This window comes from Canis aureus, chromosome 9, assembly GCF_053574225.1.
Source record: "Canis aureus isolate CA01 chromosome 9, VMU_Caureus_v.1.0, whole genome shotgun sequence".
In the NCBI taxonomy this organism is placed as follows: domain Eukaryota; kingdom Metazoa; phylum Chordata; class Mammalia; order Carnivora; family Canidae; genus Canis; species Canis aureus.
The window spans coordinates 37,584,614-37,602,630 of NC_135619.1; the positions used below are offsets into that span (position 1 = coordinate 37,584,614).

Genomic DNA, 18,017 nt, shown 5'->3' on the forward strand with positions numbered 1-18,017 from the left:
CACCATACTTTCACTGCCTCTGTTCTTTTTTTTTTTTTTTTTTTTTTTTTTATGATAGTCACACACACAGAGAGAGAGAGGCAGAGACATAGGCAGAGGGAAAAGCAGGCTCCCTGCACCGGGAGCCCGACGTGGGATTCGATCCCGGGTCTCCAGGATCGCGCCCTGGGCCAAAGGCAGGCGCTAAACTGCTGCACCACCCAGGGATCCCTGCCTGTGTTCTTTTAAATGACACTAGGAGTGCCAGATTTTTAAGAGTGTATTGGCTCTTTTGGACACAACCAAAAGTCATTTTGTGAATAAGATGGGGGATCAATTTTTCATTAAAAACTGGATTTGAATACAAGAAATATAAGTGTTTGGTTTGCATGACCCATAAGTAAGATCCGAAAGTAATTTCAACATGGAAGTTTTCTTTTTTCATGTTTGATTAGGCTATTAAAAGAAAATGCTTTTTATGGGAACTGATGTATTGGGGGGAAAAAAGAAAGAATCATTTGAATGGAAACACAGTGCATAAGTATGTGAAGCCCAAAATTCTCTTCCCCAGTTTTAGATAAACTGGTCTCCTGGGTTCAACATTTATTCACTAGGAATGGAATTTGTGTCTTAATTTCCCTTTCCCTCCCACCTGCAAGTGACACTGGGCCAGAGGAGTAAAATTCTTGTCTAGCTCAGCAGTTCTAAAGGGGAGCAAAGCCTCCTGGGCACAATTTGGAGAGATAGCAAGAGGCAGGCTTTTGCATTTTTGTGGAATTTAGACAGACCGTGCATCTATTACAGGTGGGTGGTCTAAATGATCTGTAGACAGTTTAACTCCTTGGGGTATTGGGTCCTAGAATATGCCTAATATTTTGAAATCACCTCAGTTCTGGATGGTTTTCTGGAGACAAAATATTTAGAATCCAAAGTGATTTTATTTATTATTTATTTATTTGAGAGAGAGAGAGAAAGAAAGAAAGAAATAGCATGCACTTGAGCAGAGGGCAGAGGCAGAGGCAGAGGCAAGGAGCAGACTCCCCACCGAGCAGAGAGCCCAATACAGGGCTCCATCCCAGGGTCCTGGGAATCATGACCTGAGCCAAAGGCAGATGCCTAACTGACTGAGTCACCCAGGTGCTCCAGAAGTGACTTTATTAAAACAAGGAGAAACAGCTGAAGCTAAGATCCCAGAGGGAGCTATTTTACCCCAGACTTCCTTCATTTACCTTTCTTTAACCAAAAAATCAAACAAACAAACAGATAAATAAATGCCTTATCATTTAAATTAGTATGCAAGAAATCGTGCTCTCAAGTTCTATAACTTGTGAGAGAGGGAGGACATTTGGGGAGGAAGAGGGTGGCTGTCATTAACCAAACCTATGGGATAAAATAGTAAAGACAAATTAGGAAAACAGCACTGGGCTTTAGGCTCAGTTTTACATAAATATGTCAAATTCTTTTTTTTTTTTAAAGATTTTATTTATTTATTTATGAGAGACACACAGAGAGAGAGGCAGAGAGGCAGAGACACAGGCAGAGGGAGAAGCAGGCTCCATGCAGGGAGCCCAATGTGGGACTCGATCCCGGACTCCAGGACCACACCCTGGGCCGAAGGCAAGCACTAAACCGCTGAGCCATCCAGGGATCCCCCAATATGTCAAATTCTATGATAAAAAAGAAGAAGCAGGATATATGTCAGAGATGAAAACCATCTCAGAGAATGGGGTGATACAAACAGCATATTAATTTTTAATTTGTAACTAGGACTTGTAAGACATGTGTTAGGTAGCAGAAAGGAAGAAATAATGCCTTATTAGGAAGATGAATGCTCCTTCCAGAGACTAGCTGGGTATAATAAAGGGAATACTCTTTAAAAATTTATATATACATATGCAAACATATATATTCATTTTCAAATTGTTCATTATGTGTCTGACTGAATTCTGTTACTACCATCAAGTACCTTATGTAACCTGGCATTTTTCTATTCTAATTTCATCAATGTGCTGGCCCTATAATATTTTGTCCAAACTTTTATGGGAACAAATTGATTACATTAAATATTTAATGAAATTAATTAAATATTCAACTTGCTAAACTCTTCCTTTGCCATCTCTTTCCTTTCTTTTTCTGGCCCAGGATAAAAATGTCCAAGTTTAAGATACCCTCCTCTCAGTAACAGAATTTTAAGCAACTCAGTAGGTGCAGAGTTTGATCTTGGGTGTCTTTGAAACATGAACATTAGAACTTAGTTTACCATCTATTTAAAAATAACTTTCAGAATCTTTGGTGACCCGAAGATTTAACCATCAACAAGAAGTGAGGAGAGAAGATAGGATAATGTAGAGATTGAAAATATGGGATTCTAAGTCAGACAGACCCATTTACAAATTCTCATCCTGTTTCTTCATATCCATGTGTCCTTGAACAAATTACTTAACCGTTTTGAGCCTGTTTCCTCACCTATAAATTGGGTATACTAATAAATACTAAATATGATAACATGTAAAACAAGAGCAAACACTCAAATATTAGCTATTAATATTATTTTTCCCACTCCAAGGACTTCAACCACGATTATTTTATGGTTAGGTGTTTAAAAGGTGGTGATTTAACAACAACAAAAAATATCCCATAAGACTGGATCATTATGATCTAGTAGATGAAGCCTCTTCTCTATGAACCCCATTAACCTCAACCCTGAACTTGAACCTTTGCCTCAAGGGTCTAGAAAGAATTTCATCCTTTGTTGCACTTTTAAATATTCCTTTAACCCACTCCTTTTTTTCCCTTTAACCACCCACTAGTTCATCAACATAACATTGACAGTCTTCTCTATTTGTCTTGGCTGATTGATTATCCTGAGTACCATTAGAGGCATTAAGCCTTCACCTGTCCTTGTTGGGTTATTTGGTTTGTAATGGCCTGGAATGCTCTTACACTTACCCTTTTGGAAGGTTAAGTCAGAACCCAGGCCTTGCCCATAAATGATATCCCGTTAGTTATAATGTCTTGCCTTGATATACAACACTAGCAAATACAAAATGACAAAATGGCAGTAAATTCCTTTCTCTATGGGCATAAAAATTTGTTGCCTCAATTCAGGAAGCTGAAAGAAAAAGGACTACATTTTAGTTTTTACAGGTATAACATGTGTAGGTAATTATGCAGAATATTGGGAAAACAGAACATAGTTTTTTTTGGTGGCATAGTTTTTTGGTGGCTTTCTTTTATGTAAAGAGAAAAGTATATTCTTGGATATCCTAGAACAGGGGTTGGCAAAACCGTGATCCATGGGCCAAAAGGGCCCCCTGCTTGTTTTTATAAAAGCAAGTGTTAATTGAACACAGAATAAACTGGTTCATTTACACACTACCTGTGACCGCTTTTGTGCTATAATAGCTAAATTTACTAGTTAAAACAGAAGCTGTTGGGGTGCCTAGGTGGCTCTGTTTGTTGAGCATCCACCTCTTGATTTCTGCTCAGGTCATGATCTTAGGATTGTGAAATTGTGCCTTAGCGTTGGGCTCTCTGCTCAGCTTGGAGTCTGCTTATCCCTCTCGCTCTGCTCCTACCCCTGCTTGTGTGCTCATGCTCTCTCTCTCAAATGAAATAATGAAATGAAATGAAATGAAATGAAGTGAAATGAAAACAATAATAAAAATAATAATAAAAAAACAAACAAACACAGAGACCAATGCAGTCCACAAAGCTTTAGGTATTTGCTTTCGGGCCGCTTACAGAAAAAGTGTGCTAACTCATGTGTTTAAAGTAAAACAAACCTTCTGCAAAGCCTTTATTGATTTGCCTGGTGTGTTTTGCCCATTTGTTAAGGAAATTGCAGCCATAATAGAATTTCTTGAGACAGTCGTGTCCAATGTTATTTCTCTATCACCCTCATTTGTATAAATTAGGAAATTCACACTGATTTGATAGTGTATTTTGTTCTTTGGTTTGAAAAATATAACCCCCATGGGTATGGATGTCAGTGTTCTCTAGGAACACAGAAAAACAGACATTGGCAGAGGCTACAATGATCACTGTATTGAATCAGTGTGATCATCATCAGTCCTGAGGCTTTCTAGATATTTTGAAAATGTCTGCATATTGCAATCTAGCTCTTTCTGTTGCCACATAGATGAGAGTTTTCTTTTTTTTCAGCCACAGAGAAAGCAAGAAAATTTAAATCAGTGACTAGTTCTTCAGCCTCCCACTTCACCCATGCCTAAGGCTATAAAAACATGTTTACAAGAAGTATTCTTCAGGCAGACAAGATTCATGACATGAATCGGGCCTAAAATGTTATTATCTTATACAAGATAACCTGATAAGAGGGCACTTTGAAGGAGTCTTGAAAGAGTCTATTTATTCCCTAGCATTTTTTAGTGATTGTGGGATTTATAGTGATAGGAAAGAAAAGTCTGTTAAAATAAACCAGATAGCCTAAGAAGAGAAGCAGAGGTAATGGAATAGTACTGTGGAAGGAAAGATAAACTCTCCAAAAACTTTTTATTGTTCCATGGCCTCCAATACATGGACACACGTTCAATCTAAATATAGCATTGAAGGGCACCTGGGTGGCTCAGTTGGTTAAGCCTCTGCCTTCAGCTCAGGTCATGGTCTCAGGGTCCTGGGATTGAGCTCCGAGTCAAGCTCCCTGCTCAGTGGGGAGGTTGCTTCTCCCCCTGCCATTCCCCCTGCTTGCGCTCTCTGGCTCTCTCCATCTTTCTGTCAAATAAATAAATAAGCTAAAAATCTTAAAAATAAATAAATAAATAAAGCATTGAAAAGATGAGGCAGAAAAGAAATCTTGAATATGAAAGCAACCTGAAAATGTGTGAAGATGATGTATTGCCTGGAAATTATTCTTTAATTGCATAGCTAAGTACACAATTATTTCAGGCTACTCCCAACATAAAATACCTGCCTTACTAATTAATTAGTTTTCTTACATTAAGTGTCCTACCTTCTCCAAGGGATTCCCTCCATCAGGAGAACAGATTGGAACTGTTGGAAGAACTTGGCAGGCTATAAAAGTAGAAAGTTCTAAAACTTTGGGGAAAAAAAAAACAGCTTGATAAAGGGAGCTGGTTTGGGTGTATAATTTTAGATTATGACCCTTATCCCATCCAGGAAAACATGGGACTTAGGAAAGCAGTGCAGCTCAGTTCTTAGGCAAGAATATCAGAATTTGTGTTTTATAGAGGAAGAGAACCAAAACCCAGCTACATCATCCAGCTGGGCAAAGGGAGAAAGAATCTAGATCGAAGACCACTGTGAGGCAAAGGTAAGCAAAAGTATGAAGTGGCAGATGGGGTTTGGTAGAGATGTGTCTGGGGCAAATGAAGGTTGGGAAAAGTGCCACTGGCACGTCTAGGTGTGTGTAGCCATGGCTGGGAGTGACCTGGAGCTGTTCATATTGTATCAGTCAAGGTTCAGTCAAGAGTCAGAAACCATAGCCACTTATTTTAACAGGTGAAAAAAATTAATATGAAGACTTGACTAGACATTGAAGAACTTAAAAGGCAAAAATAGGACAGAAATGATCAAAAAGGTGGCAACTACTGAAAATAGCTACTGCCCTGCCCCCACCCAGTTCTGGAGGAGCAAAGGAAGGCATTGGAGAATGGGCCCTGTAGTTCTGAAAACAGGCTTCTGAGGAGGGAGCCATGTTAGTCGGCTTGGGCTGCCTTAGAAAAAATACCACAAACTGGGAGACTTAAACAACAGAAATTTATTTGCTTGGTTCTGGACATCCAGGATCAAGGTGCCAGCATAGTCAGTTTCTTTTCTTTTTCTTTTTTATTTTTTTCTTTTTTAAGGTTTTGTTTATTTCTTTGAGAGAAAGATTGTGAGAGATAGTGTGAGTCCAGAGGGGCAGAGGGAGAAGGAGAAGCAGGATCCCCACTAAGCAGGGAGCCTGACAATGTGAGGTTTGATCCCAGGACCTGAGATCATGACCTGAGCCAAAGGCAGTTGCTTAACCAACTGAGCCACCCAGGCACTGACATAGTTGGTTTCTAATGAGATCTCTCTTTCTGGCTGGCTGATGGCCACCTGCTTGCTGTGCTCACATGGCCATTCCTGAGTGCCCCGCTAGTAGGGAGAGAGAATTGGGATTCAGACCCTACTCTTATGACCTTACTTAACCTTAATTATCTCCTAAAAGCCTGGTCTCTAATGCTGTCACATTGGGAGTTAGGGCATTAACATATGAGCTTTGAGTAGACACAGTTCAGTCCATGGTAGGGGTGCCAGCCTGGCGCTGGTGTACCATGAAGTGAGGAGAGAGGACGCTGGTCTGTGAGTTCTGGCAAATGGCAAGCTGCTCCTGGAAAGAACTGCCAATATCAAGTAGAAGTAGAGCTGGATAATAGAAAGTTCTTCTAGTCTCTCTCTAGAATTCTCTGGCAAAGCAGATTGGAGTTTGCAGGGTCCCATCTCCATCATCACAGAGCAGAGTATAAAAGGGGGAAATTACAACTGAGAAGCAAGAGCTAAATTACACATTTAATAGTGCTGTGACAGAGATTGCTGGTTGCTTATTTTTGACATCTCTTCTTCCTTTCATTCCTGGTAATAGAACCCTAAATTTATTTTGAAGACAAAACTCAACTGAAGGGTGTTTCTTGCCGTCCTTACAGCTAGATATGGTCATGGTCATGTGTCTATAGTTTAGCTAATAAATGCAGGTGAAATTATTATGTAGGAACTTCCAAGAAGTGGTTTTGATTTTTTGCCCCTTCTTCCATATGCTGCTCAGAATGTGGATATGATGGCTGGTGCTCTAGCAGCCTTACTGTACAGTGAGTTCAAGACCCACTCTCAAGGGTAGCAAAGGAGCTATGGAGCTTGATGCCTTTATAAAGTAGCCATACTAGTCCTGGGGTCACTAACTTCAAGATTCCTTTTATGTGTATGAGAGAGATGAACTTCTATCTTGTTAAAATCTATTAGGGCTTTTCTGGTATATGCAGCCTAAACTAATCCTAAGAGAGAGGACCTAGGCTAGCTTGAACAGGTAAATACATCTTGCTAGAGGGTGCTCATCTCTCTCAAACTACTTTCCCTCACGGTAGTTTAAATTTTAGTTGGCTTCCTTATTAAAAGAATTACTGAAAATCCCTTTATTTAGAATTTAATTAAATTAGGGATCTTTCTCACTTAAAAGTGCAAATACTTCTATGGGGATTAAAGGGGTATGAACAATCCGTAGCTTAGAATAGATTTATTCAATCATTTCATTTTTTCCAACGCTGAGCCAAGATCAATTGCTAAGACTTGAAGTATCTTACAGAAATTATTTGGGTGCCTTATAGAAATTTTTACTAATTCTTACAACTGAAGATTTGGGTATCTTAGGGAAATTGTTACTAACTCTTATAACAAACCTACAAGAAAAGATATTGTTATCTCTTTTTTACATGTAAGGAAACTGAGGCTCAGAAAAGCTAAATATATAGCTGAGGATCCACTGTGGTGCTAGGCATTTGTAACACCCTTTCACTATACCACCCTGGCACCAACTAGACTAGTTATAATTCAATTATATTATGGATTACATAGGCTTAATGAACTAATATGGGAAGCCAACCACTATTTATAATATCATTTATATGGAAAAATGAAATTTTAAAAGATTTTGTTTTTAAGTAATCTCTCTACCTTGTGTGGGGCTTGACCTCACAACCCCAAATTCCAGAGTCACATATCTACTAATAGAGCCAGCCAGGCACCCCTGGAAAAATAAATTTTAAACCACCAACTGGAGAGCACTCGATTATTAGTGACAAAAACATCACCAAAATATTTTCAGTAGAATTTACAGAATATCTGGTTAGTTGTTGAATAAGCAGAATGTACAACTAGCATTTGATACCTAGATTAAGCAGGGATTTTTTTTTTCCATTCCAGCAGGCATCCTGCTTTAAAAATGTGTCACCAGAGCTCAGATGTAACTGAATTTCCCTGTAATGGAATTCACCTAACTCAGGCTGGTCTCCCACACCGGTGGTGCGAGGTAGACTCCTGTGGTTCTCATTGTCCCCACTGCTTCTCCCAGCCTCAGCTGAGGCTTCCTTGTGGCTTGGGCTTTTGAACTCTCCACCCTGACGCCTTGGTTTGGGACTTTGCCCCTGGCCTTGGTGACTCCTTTGCAGACCTGGAGACACTTAACTTGTAGCCATCTCCAACATCTCCATCTCCAACTTGTAGCCAACTCCATATCCAGAGTTGGATAACTCTGGGGACATGAGGAAATCAGTGAATCTTATCTATGCTGCATACTGGCTTGCAGAATTCAGAGGAGACCAGGGGAGGTATCCAGTAGTCCAGGCTCTTTCTGCCTAAATACACAGGGCCACCGTGTCCACTTCACTCTCCTGAATTGGTGTGAGAGGCACTGTGAGTTAGTCCTGTTAGCACCCCAGCTAGGAAGTGGAGAACAAAGTCCTTTGGCTGAGGGGTTTTCAAACTTGCCTGGGGGGGGTCTTTGTCTGCCCCCCCACACACACACACGCACCCCAGCAGGGCTTTCAACTTTGATCAGTGTGGACGGACAGTGGAGAAAAGCAGGCTGGGAAGGCTCCTCACAAACATCTCAGAGCTCCAGATTTCTCTCTCCAGTCTTTTTTCTTTTTTCCTGCCCTGGAGGTGATCTTATCTTCCTCCAGTGCCAGGATTGGGGGTAGGGGACTAAGAGGGGGTGGTGGGTGCAGGAGGGAGGTGAGGATAGGGCTAGAAACTGCCCTTAATCCCTATCCTGCATTATATCCTACTGGACTCTACCATCTACCTTAGGCTCTGGCTCAGCTTCTTTAGAAATCAAAACAAAACCACTTCTTTCTCATACTCTTAGCTCTCACAAATAAAAAATGTTTTGGTTTTGGATTATTATGCCCACCATGACAAAAAAAAAAAAAAAGATCGCTTGGTCAGAGAGGTCTTTGTGTTTGCCCTCCCTGTGCATCCATGATGCTCTGGATCCAGCACATAGAGAGCCACAGGGCAACAGGGATAATTTTTAGAAAGGAAAACCTCTTTTTAAAATCTGTGTATTATCCCATTACATAAATAACAGAAACTAGCTTAAGCTAGGTTAAAGAGAAGAGAATTTATTGGCAGAAACCCTGTTGGTTCTCATACCTTGAAACTCTTACCTATTCCTCTTGTCTTCCTGGCTATGATCATTAGGGAGCCCCAAGGCTGCTTCTGTTCTCTATTCTCTCTGAAGGATTTCTCTCAGACTCAGGTCTCTTAAGTCCAGCTATACACAAATGACTTCCAAATTCGTGTCTCTAATTCAGCGCTCTGACTTCAGCTCCATATTCATACAGCTGACTATCTACTTGATGTTATCCTTTGAATGCTAGAACCACTCTCCAATTTGGTATGTCCAGAACCAAAGTCCTGATTTTCCTCAATCCTCCTCTTTCCTCCATTTCCATTAATGATTATCTGTCCCTTCAGTTATCAGGCCAAAACCTTCCAGTGATCCCTTCCTCCTCATTAATTCACATCCCATAATCAAACATTTGCAAATTCTGTGATGAGCCCTGTAGGAACAGAAAATATGTTGGTCCAAATCACTATCATCTCTACCAGAGTATTGCAGCTGCCTTCCAAATGGTCTCCCTTCTTCTATCTAGAGTTTATCTACACCTAGGGTGAGCATTGTAAAATGTGTTTCCTTTCACTTACCTACTGTGGTTGAACCTTTTTAATTGCCTCTCATCTTGCTGAGAGTAAAATCCACAAAATCCTGATCATCACTGTCAGGGTTACCATGATCTGAGCCCTGGCAACTGCTCTGATCTCTCCCTGGTCTCTTTCTTACCTCTCTGCTCCAGAAAGCTTCCCTATTTCACAAACATGCCAGGCTCACTCTTGCCTCAGGGCTTTTGCACTTGCTGTTTCTTCTATCTGGAATGCTTTTTCTTTTCTTTTCTTTTTTTTTTCTTTTCTTTTCTTTTCTTTTTTTTTAAATATTTTATTTGTTTATTCATGAGAGACACACACACACACACACACAGAGGCAGAGACACAGGCAGAGGGAGAAGCAGATTCCATGCAGGAAGCCTGATGTGGGACTCGATCCCGCATCTCCAAGATCATGCCCTGGGCTGAAGGCAGCGCTAAACCGCTGAGCCACCCAGGCTTCCCTGGAATGCTTTTTCTTCAGATATTTGTATGGCTTACTCACTCTTTTCGAGTTTCTACTTAAATGTCATCTTATAGAGATACTTTTCATCTTCATTCTTTGGAAGATACTAATTTCTTCCCTTCACACCATACTCTCTATTTTTCCAATACTGACTTATTAATTTTTCATCTGTTGTACCATATATTTACATTTTGTTTGTGTATTGTCTGCTTCCTCACATCTCCCACAATGCCCACTAGAATGTCAACTTTGTGAGGGTGGGAACTGTGTTTTGTTGTAATGTCATAGTAGTCTCAATTGCTTCATGGTAGATCACCCAAAACCCTGACTTAAAATGGTGAAAAAAATTGCTTGTACATCTATGAGTCACATGGATAGATCTACTCATCTGGGCAAGGTTTGGCTAGTCTTGCCTGGGTTTGCTCATCAATTTGTGATCAGCTGGTAGGTCAAAAGAGGACTGGCAGATCTAGAATATCCTCAATGTCTCGTTCACATGTCTAGTGGTTGACTGGTTCTTGACTGGAACTAAGGCTATGAGTGGGTAACATGTGTCTAATTACCCTGAAGGCTACACTGAACCTGTTTTGATAGTAAACAAGGAAGAAGAGAGAAAGACAGGCAGACAGACAACAGATAGACTGAGGAGTCGTGAAGACTTCTATATCATTTTCATTGCATTCCACCATTTAGTGCAAGTCATAAGGCCATCCCAGATTCAAGGGATAGGTAAATCTATTCCATCACTGAGAGGAGCTGCAAATCTCAGGACTGTGGCAACAGTGTCGGTACAGGGAGGGTGAGAATTGCTGCTACTTACACAAATTGTATTGCCACATAGAGTGTCTTACAGAATCCAAGGAAGACTTTAACAACCAGGCATAGGAAGGCTTAACATTCACCTGTGGAACTTATGGAGCTTCTCTATTATGGCATTAAAGTAATTCTGCTTCCAATTCCCAGACTTTGAATCTTACAGTTCAAATTCTAGATTCCCAGGAGAAATAACTGGCCTAGAGTGGGTCAGGAGTTCCTGGTGGCCTGCCCTTATTCCAATTCATATTGGCTAGAAGGAGGGATTAAACCCTGTAGGTCAAGTGGCAACTCCCAAAGAGGTGGAAATTATCAGGGAAGTTAATGGAGAATCCTCAAAAGAATCCATCACAACATCTGAATATAAGTTTTGAAATCCTAAAATTTTAAATTTATTGCCTTTAAAATATTCAGATATCCATGAAATGCATAGAAGAAATTTCTCTTCTGGGACTATGGTAAATTTAATATGAGTGTGTAAGAGATACTGAAAATATTTAAATAAATTGAATTATCAACTAGCCAAAGTTGGTTCTAGGCTAATATGGCGTTAAAAATTATAGTATTATTTTATATTTCTCTTTCTTTCATTTGGATCTTTATATCTTTTTTATGCTTTGTTAAATAGGCTTTGTTGAATTTTCCTTCAGTATTGGACTTGGCAGTCGGACTCTGAATTTATGAGGCAAAGAAAAGAAGAAAACAATAATGAAAGATATTAAGTGTCTTAGTTTTATATTGCTGCTGTAACAAATTACCACAAATTTAGTATCTTAAAACATTTATTTTCTTACAGTTCTGGAGGTCAGAAGCCCAAGATGAGTTTCAGTGGACTAAAATCAGGGTATTGGCAGCATCATGTTCTTTCTTGAGGCTCTAAGGGACAATCCATTTCTTTGCCTTTTTCCAACTTCTGCGAACCATCTGCATTCCTTGGCTCATGGCCCCTCTCTCAAATCACTCCAACCTCTACTTCTATGGTCATCACATCGCCTTCTCTGACTCTGAGTTTCTTATTACATCATTCTTTTATTTATAAAGACCCTTGTGATTACACTGGACCCACCAAGATAATCCAAGATAATCTCCCTCTCTCAGGGTCTTTAAGTTAATTACATTTGCAAAGTCCCTTTGCCATGTGAGGTTACATATTCACATGTCCTGGATTTGAACCTGGATATCTTTAGGGGGTGATTATTCTTCCTACCACACTAAGTAAATATGAAATCTAGACCATCCATCCTTGGTCATGTAGTCTACATTTTTCCAAACATGGAAAAATGGTGGATGGATGCTACTCAGAAGGTCTTTATAGAACATTGGGATCTTCAACAAGTAGGGTTGTACCTATACATATTTAACTGATTGATTTGTATCCTCATACCCTCAGACAGAAGAATAAACTAGAATTTGTTAATTTGATATCATTATGCTATTGCAGAAATAGTAGCATTTCCAAGTATGTATTCATCATCCAGTAATTGTCGTTAAGCCACTCTAAACTGCTGTGTGGTTCATAATTTATCCTACAGCATTGGCAGGCAGAACTGCCACTGTTGTCAAGTCTTTAAGACACTCTTTCATTTTTGGCAGGGTGGTTTTGCTCTAGCTTTTTTTTTCATTCATCACTGAGAATCATAATTCTTTATAAAATCTTTAACCCTACATCTGAATCCTCCCAAGAGACCAGCTCAATACAAGCTCCTGATCAATGCCTCTGAGCCTTTGTTTCTAGGTCTTTATGGCACTCTGTGGGCCCTCAATAATCTTGCAGACAGTTTGTCTGGCTTGAGAATATTCATTGCAATTTAATTCACATTAAACAGGACTCTAGGTACTAATGTGGCACTTAAAGGAATCATGCTAACCTAGTTGACTTTTCACAGAATATCTGCCTTATATAGAGTCATGTGCTGCAGAGTATTTGGAGAAATTGTTTAGTTCTCCCCTGAGGACTTTGTTCTACCTTTTAAAATCCACCCAGTCCTTTAAAGGATACTTAGAGTTTCACTCTTGGAAACATTTCTGTCAAATTCCCATTCACCTAATAGGAGTACTTGATAAGGTTCAAGTACTAATGATTCTGGGCACCCAAATTCATGTGTGTGTGCGCACATGTGGTTTCCCCTTACCACTGAGCAATTTTCAGATACCAGCTGAGTGTCCTACAGTTCAACTCAATTCTGACCCTATCTACCTGGAGACCAGGCCAGATTCCACAGATTAAGGGCTCCATCCTACAAGACTGACCCCCTTCTCCTGTCTTTAGACACCAGTCCAAGTAATCACCTGTGCTTCTTATTGGCTACAGCTTGATTGAAGTTTTCCATAACACCCTCCTTGGGTTCAATTAATTACTAGAGCAGCTTACAGAACTCAGAGAAACATTTTACTCATTAGATTACCAATTTATTATAAAACAAAATAACTCAGGAACTGCCAGAGGGAAGAGAAGCATAGGGCAAGTTATGAGGAAAGAGTGTGGAGTTCCATGCCCTCACCAGGTATACCACTCTCCCCAAATTTACTTGTGTTTATCAGTCCAGAGCTCTCTGAACCCCCATTCTTTTGAGTTTTTATGGGAGCTTCATTACATAGGCATGATGGATTAAATCATTGGCCATTGGTGGTTGAACTCAGTCTCCAGCCCCACTCCTCTCCCCGGGGTGTGGGAGGGGGTGTGGGACAGGGTGTGGGACTGAAAGTTCCAAAACTCTATTCACACAGTTGGTTCCTCTAGTGACCTGGCCCATCCTTAGGTGATCTAGGAAGATCCCAAAAGTTACCTTATTAACATAACAAAAGTCACCTTCAATGCTCTTGTCACTTAGGAAATTCTAAGGGTTTCAGTAGCTCTATGCCAGAATCAGGATGAAGATCAAATATATATTTATAATTTATAAATCACAATATCACAAGTGTCCAAATGGATGCTTCATCATTTTATGGTTGTAGAGCCAGAGGGCAGATGGAGACAGGTGGATAGGTCCTGCGAGGATGCCAATGGCAAGGCCAGGACAGCAAGTCCAAATGAAGTTCAATCATCATGGGGGCTAGGCAAACCATGGGAGATAGGATGGCCTGCCAAAAATCAGAGGATTAAGGACACAGGAAACTAGAAGTGAGGAGAAGCTAGCAGGAACAGACAATGAGAGAAAATGAATAAACTCCAGAGACCTACAAGTGCAAATACCTGTAGCATATTCTAATGTTCACTTTTAGTAAGCCTATGAAGTTAAGCTACATTCTTTTAAAGAAGTTCACATATGCACCACAGCATTGTTTATAGTAGCAAAAACAAATAAATGAAAAGGGCTGTGAAATAAATTATAATCTTAGTGATGGACTCTTCCTCTTGGTAAAAGAATGATTTGTATGTGCTGAAATAGAAGGTTCCTCCAAGATATACTATTATGTAGAAAAAGGCAAGGTACAGAACATGTACATGCAGATAAATGCCTTTATATATATATATATATGAAAGGTATACAAGAAAATGCTAGAGGAGGGAACTTCAGGGATTGATTCTGGGGGTGGAGAAAGAGAATTTTATTTCTTAAGTCTTTCTGTACTATTTGAACTTTGTGATCATTTATCTATATTCCTTTTGTTGTTGTTTTTAAATATCAGCAATGCTGATCTAGGATAGGATTGTGGATCTCTTTTTTGTTTCCTTATTTGTACTTCTTTGCTATTTTTAACTAAGTATTATTTTTAGGAAGAAATTATATAAAGGAGCACAGTGAGACAGACATCTCCTGAACAGAATTCTTCTCTTCCTTTTCTCTACTTTTAAAGCATATTACCTCTCCTTTGGCACTAACTTCTTACTTTCCTTTTTTTCCCCACACAACTAAATGTAGTTTCACAACTTGAATCCAGGACTTTCTGACTTTAAAATCTTGAATATATTTCATACCACTTCTAAGTGAAATCCAGTGGAATATTCAATTTCAAGCCTAACTTGCTTTGCAAATTGCCCCTGGTCTCACTCACCCAGGAAAATTCTTTTTTTATTTTATTTTAAAGATTTATTTATTTATTTATGATAGACATAGAGAGAGAGAGAGAGAGGCAGAGACACAGGAGGAGGGAGAAGCAGGCTCCATGCCGGGAGCCCGACGTGGGACTTGATCCCAGGACTCCAGGATCGCACCCTGGGCCAAAGGCAGGTGCTAAACCGCTGAGCCACCCAGGGATCCCCTCACCCAGGAAAATTCATTCATGGAAGAGAATATTGGTACTCAGAAAGTTATTTATTTTATGTTGTCTTTTCTTCAGAACTAGATTCTCATCTGTCCGTGAGCACCTTCTTTTCTTTAGAAGGTGAATAGCTCCTTACTCATCTGTAAATTTGCAGAATAAACACTCAATTTATGCCAAAAAATTGAAATGAGTTGCATGCACATGTGAACAGTAAGTGTCCTAAGGTGTCAGTTATATGATTACATGTGGTTTTCATCTCTGAAGGGTTGCCTGGATCACTGGTGAGAAGGACAAGATCAATGAGCATTGTCTACTGTGGGATGCTCTGTTTTACACATGTTGTCTTCGTGGAACTTAGCCCTCTTTTTCACTCTCTAAGTGTCCTGGTTCAGACAATAAATTAAATGATCACCCTAACTGTGGGCGCAGGAAAGGGAAGTAACAATATATATGCAATGTATTTATCCATTTTGTTTTACAAGTAACAAAATATATGCGATGTATTTATCTATTTTCTTTTTACTTCTATAAATATAAGAATTCAAGGGACAGGGTCAACTTCTAGGGAGAAGAGTCTATATGCTAGACATGAGCCATCTGGACTCCAGCAATGCAGCAGAGATGAGAGCAAAGTCTAGCGATAGCAGATGGAGAAGAGTAGAAATCTATCATATCCATTTCAGATACAATGGATCTTAAGCAAAATGCTATTAAGATAAATGACCTTCCCTGAAGATGAGATTAGTAGTCACTCCAGAATTGGCCAAGTTCTCAGCCTACAGACTCCAATCTTTGGGATTCCAGCTGAGAAGCTCTGGGAAGAAAAGTTGCAGAAATGGAGCATTTATTCTCTAGGGTTTGGGTAGCTGGAGAGATTCAGAACATAGAAGTTTCTAGAACATCAGCAGAAATCCTATGATTCAGTCATTAAGACTGAGCAAGAGTTCACTGATCATTTGCATTCAGATATTGCACAGAGAGAACCAACAAGTAATGATTCTGTTTACTCTTCCGTAAATCATGGGTGATGAGGTCAGTGATTGTTTGTGAGGCTAGTTAGCACTGAATGTGCAAACTCTCCATTGAGCTTCCCTTAGAGTTGATATGCAGAATAGTAAGTGATGAAGAGCTTTGGATCTGTGGGAGAGACAGACATGGGTTTGAGTCTCAAATCTTCCCCTTATTAGCTTGAGGTACTGGACAAGTAATCTCAAAGTCTCAGCATCCTCATCTATGAAATGGGGAAAGTAGGAATGGTGACCACAAAGAGCTACTGTGGAGATTCAGTAAGATAACAGAGAGCCTTGCACACAGCAAGTGCTGAATAGATGCCAATTATGTCACTTATATTAAAGACAATAGTTTCCTTCTGTACTCAGACTGCCCACTGTAGTGGCTTATCTCACAGGACTTTCCCAGACCTGCTGTGCCCCTCTACTGCATGTGATGTTGAAGTCCTTGAACTTGGCAGCTTCCTTTGTGATCTGAGGTTCTGGTCAGTAGAGAACAGCTCAGCCCTGCCAGACAGCTGGGAAGTGTCCTGGGTATGCATATTAAGCTGGGAACTGGCCTCAGGGAGAATTGTTTTGGAGATAAAGTGGTTGCTATTTTGGCTTTCTCACAGCAACGATTCACTGATGGCACAGAAAGAGCAGTTTTTTTGTCCACTCCCATTGCAGATACATTCCAGCTGTTTTTGGCTGAACTGCCCTTGTTCCCCATCCTTAGATAGTCCAAATATTTCTCTTAGGTATATCCTTTCTTCTTTAAAAGGAGAGGAAAAAATAAGAAAGGGAATAGGGTGTTTTTGTGCTAGTAAAGAGGACAGGAGATGTATCTCACCATTTGTTCACATTAGTTTTTTCCTCCTTTTCTCTCCCTACCCTCAAAGCTCTGGAAGACATACATGGCAAAAGCACCCATCAGCCATTTTTCCTTGTGACAGCTCATAAAATGCTGCCTAATAGTTCCTTTGTAAGTATGAGAAGATACTGACACAGTGTCAAAAACTAAAAAAAAACTAAAAAAAAAAAAAAAAAAGATTATTCCTCTGGATGAGCCTACAATGGGTCCCACTGGACAAGAGCTTTTGTTGGAAGAACTATAGATACTGATGATTCCACAGGTGAGTGGTACTGAGTTAGCAGGTAGGGGTAATGTAAGGCAGTTTATTTAGTGGCTGCAGCCTTTAGAACTTAATCTTCTCCATTATCCAGTAAGCTAGAGAGTTCATATTAGGAATATTTTTTCTTTAGCTTTGAGAAGCCAGAGAATGGTCCAGAAAAATGTGATCTCAATGTGCCCTCATATTCATTCCCCCATCTCCTTCTCTGCTTTCCATGGCAGAGAGGCTCAGCCCTGCCTGCAGGCTAATTCCCAGACTCTCCTGTTCAGTTGGCATCTGGCTTTTGGGCATTGCAAGACACTGGCAAGAGGTTGCAGGTGGGGTTGGGGAGTGGAGGTACAGGAGGAAGGGTGCACACAGGGCAGCTCTCTGCATTGAATGGCTTCTCCAGCTGTAGCTGCATCTCCCCTTTGGCTCAGCTCCCACTGGACAGGTCTGCTGTGGTGCCAGCTCCTGGCTCTGGGCTCTGGAAACTCCAATACTTCCTTTGTCTCTCTGCTGTTGTTAATCTCTGCTTGGCTTCACTATCTCTTGTTTGGCTTCCAACTCTTCTATCACCCTTGTAACTACTTCCAAGTATGGATTTTCCTTAAAAAAAAAAAAAAATAGAATGGTTTCCTTGTTGGACCCTGACTATTACAAGAAGATGGTTGGGAAGACATTAAGTATTTTCAAATACTTTGCAAACAATAAATGCAGTGAACATTTGCTACTAGAGTACCTTGAAAA

At 40.1% G+C, this 18,017-nt stretch overlaps 1 long non-coding RNA gene across 19 annotated transcripts in view; it reads left to right on the forward strand.

Moving 5' to 3' along the window:
• The window catches only part of LOC144320662 (uncharacterized), a 183,828-nt gene that overhangs the window by 18,416 nt on the left and 147,395 nt on the right, over positions 1–18,017 (forward strand). For 10 of the 19 annotated variants that reach the window (XR_013386268.1, XR_013386281.1, XR_013386266.1 and 7 more), the window contains one exon: positions 17,055–17,137. The exons of 7 other annotated variants lie outside the window; for them this stretch is intronic. This is a non-coding gene — a long non-coding RNA (uncharacterized LOC144320662). 2 more of the 19 variants (XR_013386279.1, XR_013386278.1) reach the window with 2 other exon arrangements.